The sequence below is a fragment of the Humulus lupulus genome, chromosome 1 (genome assembly GCF_963169125.1).
Source record: "Humulus lupulus chromosome 1, drHumLupu1.1, whole genome shotgun sequence".
NCBI classification, from domain to species: domain Eukaryota; kingdom Viridiplantae; phylum Streptophyta; class Magnoliopsida; order Rosales; family Cannabaceae; genus Humulus; species Humulus lupulus.
This window is the reverse complement of record NC_084793.1, coordinates 309393361-309401172: the sequence shown is the minus strand read 5'-3', so window position 1 is coordinate 309401172 and position 7812 is coordinate 309393361. Positions and strand designations below refer to the sequence as shown.

Here is a 7812-nt window from a genome sequence, read left to right as displayed (position 1 = left end):
TGCCTCTAAAGCATCACTACTGACCCTTCTTTTCAAAACTGCCTTATCTATCACATCCACACTGTAGCAACTGTCACTAGCCATCGGGTACGTCATTGCTTTGAAGACACTAAACACCACCTCGTCCCCCTCAACTCTGAGTTTCAGCTCTCCCTTTTGCACATCTATTAGAGCTTGTCCTGTTGCTAGGAATGGTCGCCCAAGAATAATTGGGACATTTGCATCCTCCTCCATGTCTAGCACAATAAAATCTGCAGGGAAAATGAATTTGTTGACCTTCACTAGCACATCTTCAATAATCCCCCTCGGATGGGGCAGTGATCTATCGGCCAACTGTAGTGTAACAGTTGTTGGCTTTGCCTCACCCAAACCTAGTCTTTGGAATACCGATAGAGGCATGAGATTTATGCTGGCTCCTAAATCACATAGTGCATGTTTACACTCAAAGTTACCAATTGTGCATGGGATTGTGAAACTTCCAGGATCTCTCAACTTCTGTGGAAGCTTCCTCTGCAAAATAGCAATGCACTCTTCGGTCAATGCCACAATTTCGTAATCCTCCATCTTCCTCTTCTTTGATAAAATATCTTTCATAAATTTAACGTAACTGGGCATCTGCTCTAATGCTTCTGCGAAGGGGATGTTGATATGCAGCCTCTTGAATACCTCTAAGAACTTTGCAAATTGCTTGTCAAGACGGTTCTTTTGGAGTCTCTGTGGAAATGGAATTTTTCTGTGATGATCTATAGACACCGGAGGTACCACTTCTCTTGCTGGCGGAATCTCTTTAACCCTCTCTTCACAAGTCTTCTTGTCCTCTTCAGTGGGTGCCTGTTGATCTTGCTTCTGCTCGACGCTCTTTTCCACATTTGTTCCCTCCAACACTGTTCCACTCCTCAAAGTAATCGCCTGACACTGTTCGTTAGGATTCCCTTTTGGATTCACCTCAGTAGTGCTTGGCAAGTTCCCTTGAGCTCGGTTTGCCATAAGCGTAGCCAACTGTCCAATTTGTGTTTCCAAGCTCCGAATTGATGATCTCGTTTCAGTCATAAACTGAGTCAACACATCGGCCTGACCGTCTTGCTTTGCTTGCATCTGTTGCGGTGCAGGTCTTACTGGTTGCTGCTGATAAAACCCAGGAGGAGGTCGAGGATACTGCGGTTGATTCTGTTGAAACTGTTGCTGACTGCCCTGCCCAGTTGTCCATGAAAAGTTTGGGTGATTTCGCCACCCTGGATTGTAATTCATGGAATATGGGTTGTTGGAGGGTCTTGGGAAGTTCCCTATTGCTTGCACTTGCTCCATAGGCATATTGTTAAAATCCCTATTCGTGCATTGTTCAAATAAATGAGGCCCCCCACATAACTCACAAATTATCTGCATTTGCATCACTGGAGCCTGAGCATGAATGTTATTCTGCTGTAACTGTTTAGTTAAAGTTGCCACTTGAGCTGACAACATTGAAATGGCATCCAATTCATGCACTCCAGCCACCTTCTTATTGGTTTCTCTTTCTGATGGCCATTGATAGTTATTCATGGCCATTTCCTCCAACAGATCATAAGCTTGGTTGGCGCTTTTACTCATGAACGCTCCTCCAGACGCTGCATCTATGATTGTGCGAGTAGTACCACACAAACCATTGTAAAAAATATGGACTAGCATCCATTTTTCGATTCCATGATGGGGACATTTTCTCAACAGCTCCTTAAACCTCTCCCACGCATCATACAACGATTCACTATCTTTCTGGTGAAAATTGTTGATTTCACCTCTATACCTTGCAGACAGCGATGGTGGGAAAAATTTTGCTAAAAATTTTTGAGTCAGCTCCTCCCATGTTGTTATAGAATTGGCTTCCAGAGAAATAAGCCAACTCTTTGCTCGGTCCCTCAATGAAAACGGGAAAAGTCTCAACCTCACTGCATCGTTTGTCACTCCATTCATCTTGAATGTGGCGCAGAGCTCTAGGAAATTGGCCAGATGTAAGTTTGGGTCTTCCGTTGGCAATCCCCCAAACTGAACTGATGATTGTACCATTTGCAAAATAGCAGGCTTAATTTCAAAATTATTAGCCTCAACCGTTGGAGGTCTAATGCACGACTGTGCCCCCGTTACAGTAGGTAGCACATAGTCCCGCAAACTTCTTTGCATTGGTTGCTGAACTGGTGCCACTCCTATTCCTCCAACATTACCCGCTGCAATCCCAGCATTTCTATTCTCATCGTTACCATGGGCGATGTTTTCAACCCCTCCGTTACCTCTGTTCTGAGCCATTTTTTCTACCCTTTTCTGTTTCCGATTTCTTCTGCAGGTTTTCTCAATTTCCGGATCAACAGGCACCCTTGACTCAGACCCCTGTCGTCGCATAAACTATATGAGTACCTGAAATCACAAAGTGCAACAGAAAACTAGAATGAGAATGGTAAGAAAGGTAACCAAATTAGAAAAATAATTACTTTCTTGATATTAGTAAAAACAGTCCCCGGCAACGGCGCCAAAAACTTGTTGTGTAAAATCGATACGCAAGTGCACGTAATCGTAACAAGTAATAAAGAGTAAGTGAGATCGTTCCCACGAGGACTGTATACTAAGTACCCAAACTTAATTCCTATTTCTATTTGGCTAATAATAATTAAGTCACAAGAATCAACTTAAAATCGTAAAACAAAGATCTAAAATTAACTTCGATAACTGAAAACAAATAACGTTACGAAAATTCAATGGATTAAAAACTAGGGCAATTAATTTCATCAACCATCCTCTTTAATTCTCCTTAACACAAATCTTATTATTCAATTATTCTCTTGTGATAGCGGGTCAACAATAATAACTTATATTCCTACTAGGATATATAAGTCTCAATCTTATGCAAATTTCCTACATCTCTGTGATAAATAAACATAAGATAGGCATTAAGATTAACAACCCTAAAACTACACAGACCACACAGGTACTCTCGTCCTAATATGAAATCTATGTTTATTCAATTACAGCATATTCAATTCTCACTTTTCAGATTTCGAATCAAAATCATATATTTCATGTTAATGGTGATCAATCATTCACAAACATTAGAAACAAATTGAATAAATCACAAGATAAAATTGAAATCATAAAACTTGCATTAATTTAAAATAAAGGTTCAGGAGAATCCATTAAAACCCTAGACTAATAGTTTAGTTCATGATTAAATCCATAATAACCATAGGAGAAATTCAAAGCATCCCAAAATACAGAAATTTAAAGTAGAAAAGAAGAAAAACTGTGATCAATTCTTCAAGTCCGCTCGCAATCCTCTAGCATGTGCCTCCAGCCATCTCCTTAGGTCAATCTCCTCTCAGTCCTCTCCATGCTTCTTTTAAAACCCCCCTTTTATTCTCGAGTGGAAAAGACCCAATTGCCCATCTAGAAGTGATTAACTTAATGAAAAATCGCAACCCAGCGCTGTAGCGCTATAGCGCTATAGTCAGAAACTGAAATGGGGAAAAACTGGGCACCAGCGCTGTAGCGCTCTTATGGTAGCGCTGTAGCGCTAAAGTCAGAAACCACCTCCTGAAAACTGAGTCCAAGCGCTGTAGCGCTCATGTCGCAGCGCTGTAGCGCTGAAGTCAGAAACAAGCTTCTTCAAATTTGCTTCCTAGCGCTATGGCGCTCCCTTAGTAGCGCTGTAGCGCTACTTACAGAACCATCAAAATTCACAATTCTGTCTCAAATTTATTCCACTTTTGCTCCTTTTCATTATTTGTACCACTTAACGTTAATCACCCTGAAACAAGAACAAACGAGCATAATTCCGAAATAACATAGTCCTAACTAATGAAAAATAGCCTAAAAACTAGGACCATAAACGAGCCTAAAACTCGTTTATCACTTGCCTAGTTCTATGACTAGTTACTCAAAGTCGGGGCCAGAAGGCACAGGTGACCGTATCGTCACATGGCTAGAGGGAACATAATCCCACAGTAGTGACTCTATGGTCACTTGATTGGTTTGCATTGGTGATTTTCTTATCAATCACTTATTTTGTTTAAGCTAGTGACGTGATCACTTATTTGTAAAGGGAACAGAACCCACCTTAGTGACTTTTACAACTGTCACTCTTCTATTTAGGGCTATAAGCCTAGCATGGTTATCAGAACCACCACTGTTAAATCACTTATCTGATTAGGATTGACTTGATAGTCATCCACTCACGAGGGCAGGATTCCTTATCCTGGATACCCCATCATTACTTGAACTTATTTGCATGCACGATGAAGGCTATTATTGTTAGGCATGCACTTTATGATTTGATGACATGTTATTACTTTTCATGAACATATTGAGTTTTCTTGTTGGGCTTCGGCTCACGGTTGCTATGTGGTGCAGGTAAAGGCAAAAGAAAGCTAGACCATCCTTGAGTTGGAGAGCTTAGGTGACGATGTGTACATATGCAGCTGCTCGACCGCCACGGCCAATGGTTGAAAGAGGAACTAGGGTTAAACCCTATTTTGCTGCTTAGGTCGGCTGGTTGTAAATATTTTGTTGTAATAAACATTTAAATTATATTTTTGGAATCCCAATGTATATAGTAAACATTTTAGTGAAACGTTATATTTTAACAAAAAATTTTAACCCTAAACCGCTAATCATACTTAGTTACACAATTATGGCCAAATGACTCGATTAGCGAGTTTAGCACTGTTTAAAAGGCACACCGTAACGGTCCCTGGAGTTTAGGGCATTACAATATTATTCTGTGATAATATTATGTAAATATCAGAAAAATTCATAATTTCATATATGTGATCTCAAACACGTATTGGTATGGGAGGATTGTGTTTGAGATAAATGAACTTGAATAGTTCACAGTAAAATAAAGTTATGGAATCTTTAGATTAATTAATGCAAGTACGGTCCACTAGTATTATGAATACATGTGATCTAAATTCGGATTACTAGTGTAGGACACTTTAGTGGAGGTACTTTATATATTAGAGAATATATAGAACTGGACTAGATATGTTTATTAATACTTAGTTAAATAATGTTTTGAAGTATTAATTAAATATATCAATTGATGATCATATACAAATAGATCTTAATCATGAAGTTACTATGAACTCCTGTTTATCTTATATGAGTTATTTGATTCACTCGTTAAGGTCTGTCAAAATGATCAGGCTAGAAACTTTTGTTTTGGGAACTCATTAATGTAAATGGCTGGGGACATAATATACAGATATTGAATCTATACCTTCTCATAAGAGATTGAATAATGGTTCTCTTAAGGGTTGACTTTTGGGACTGAAAGGTTATTGAGCTAAAATTCATAATTTAGTTATGAATTAACCTTCACTAGTAAAATCAATGGAACTTAAGGAAACAAGATATAATTAAAACGGTAAAACAGTAATTTTATTCCTGATTAATTATGAACCATTATTAAAGGGTTAATTTGTATGTAATGATTATATCAATGGACGATTTATTTTATAAAGTACTCAGTAAATGAAATGTCTATAATTACAAGAGTGCAGTCTCATATTTATAGTGGAGTAACCATGAGATTAATAAATTAAGATTATTTAATTAAAGAGTTTCATTAATAATCTCAAATTTATTGGAGCTTGGAATTATAGGTCCCCACAGCGGCTCTATCAACATTATTTAAGGCTAGAGTTGATATAAATGGAAAAATGGTTGAAAGACATATTTAAGAATAAATTTGTTCTTCCGGGCCAAATATACAATTATGTGATAATATAGATTAATTAATTAATTACAAATTAGTTGTGATTAATAAAATGAATTAATATTTAATTATTATGTAATTTTCGAAATCATATTAAATAATTATATAATTATAATTTTTGAAATTATAATAAATTAAATATTTAATTTCAAAATTTAAATTGGTTTTAATTAATTGGTAGAATTAAATAAATATCTTTATTTGAGTGGGAGATAATAATCTGATAAGTTAAAATTAGATTTGAATTTAAAAGATTGATATTTATTCAAATAATTAATTATATTTGATAATTAGTTAAAAAGATAATTAATTCAAATTTGAATTAATTACGAGGTTATTGGATTTTATGTGATAAGGTAGTTTGAATAAATAATAAAATAATTATGGAAAAATAAAATATCCCTAAAATATAGGGTGGTACACGACACACATAGTCCATGGACTGTGTGTGGCGTGTAATGCACATTTTTCAGAAATAGATTTTTCAATTTTATTTATTTAATTAATTAATTAATGGAAATTTCAAAAGTTAGTTTTTGGATATTTTCATTAATGAGATAATTAATTAATTAATTAAAAGATAAATTGTAAATTGGTTACAGATTTATTTTTTCAAATTAAATATTTTCTACTTAAGTTAGACTTATCAGAAAATAAGAAGATAGACTGTTATTCGCTCAAAAAGAAAAGAACGATACTTTTTTATCTCTCCCTGAAAAAAAAAAACCAATCGCAGACATATTCTCTTGATCTTATGTGTTGAGTACATCAAGTCGAATCAGAAATTTACCTCCCATTATTCTCTAAGTGCCCACACACTTCTTGAGGTGTAGAGAACGTTGTGGAAGATCTTGGTGTGAGTACCTGGGAGCAGCTTGGATAGGAAGTTCGTTCAAACTACGAAAAGATAGCAAGGACACTTGATAAGCATCAAGAGGTATGTTTTCTAGTCTCTTTTTGCTTATGATTAATGTATGTATATTAATGGATCCACATATTTAAAAGTAGTTTAAATATGTTACAAATTTTTTGTTGTACACTGGGCCAACCCACTATCTTTCCGCTGCGTATTAGGAAACTCGTTCCTAACAATTGGTACCAAATCGGTCATTAATCTCTGCATACATTAATTACTATGTGGGCATAATATGCATTCTTATGTTATTGTAATATATGTGAATGGATAGATGTATGTATGATTAAAGTTTATTCTTAAGGGTCGTTAATTATATGGTGTTTTGAGTTTATGAATTGTTCTTAAATTTCTAGATGAAAAATGTAAGCCATTTTGGGGCATATGAATTTTTTGTAATTTAACTTTTTGCATTAAATTATTGAAAAGATTCTGTAAGGCCCAAGCCCCGAGTTTCGTGCCCAGAAGCCCGAGCCTAAGCCAGCCGCGAGCCCCGCGCACCCCTGCACACCCAGCTGCCGCACCTGCACCCCTGCGCAGCCAGCCCCGTGCGCCCCATGTCGAGCCTCATGCAACCGCCCCTAGGGTTTCTAAACCCTAGGGCTTGCATCTAAGTTATCCATTTAAATTATGGGCCTAATTAAGTTTAGCCCATAATTAAAAATTGTTTTATTTTGAATTAATTGTTTTAACCCCAATTCGAAACTGGGCCTAATAACTTATTGGGCATTAAAGCGGCTGACTATGTACACCCCCACCCAGAGCTCTTTGACTCATGGTTGATCCAGTTTTCCTTTGCCTTTGCCTGCACCACGTAGCACCCGTGAGCCAAGGCCCAACAAGAAAATCAAGAAGAACAAACACATGTAGCAATAAGAATGTTCAATCAAGCATATATCATTTAAACATAAAATAGGGTACGAATGTTCAATTAATCAATGATAAACACATAATCTCAGGTTCTCAAATAATTGGGGTTGGCATACTTAGGCCGAACCCCTGTTGATCTAGCTGGCCCCGGCTTGCTTATGCCGGGCCGCGCTAAGTTCGCTTACCGATAGCCCCGGATCCCTTAGGCCAGTCATTCTTGTATATCATGTCACCCTTACAAACACATAGTATGAGCAATCAATGGTTGGAAATCTCAATACCGTTCACTACC

At 36.9% G+C, this 7812-nt stretch overlaps 1 non-coding gene across 1 annotated transcript; it reads left to right on the top strand.

Annotated features, from left to right (window-relative positions):
- The first annotated feature begins 1675 nt into the window (after nt 1-1675).
- LOC133813612 (small nucleolar RNA R71) lies at nt 1676-1782 on the top strand. The gene has a single exon (XR_009884621.1). It is a non-coding gene; the product is annotated as a small nucleolar RNA R71 (small nucleolar RNA).
- The last annotated feature ends 6030 nt before the right edge of the window (nt 1783-7812 follow it).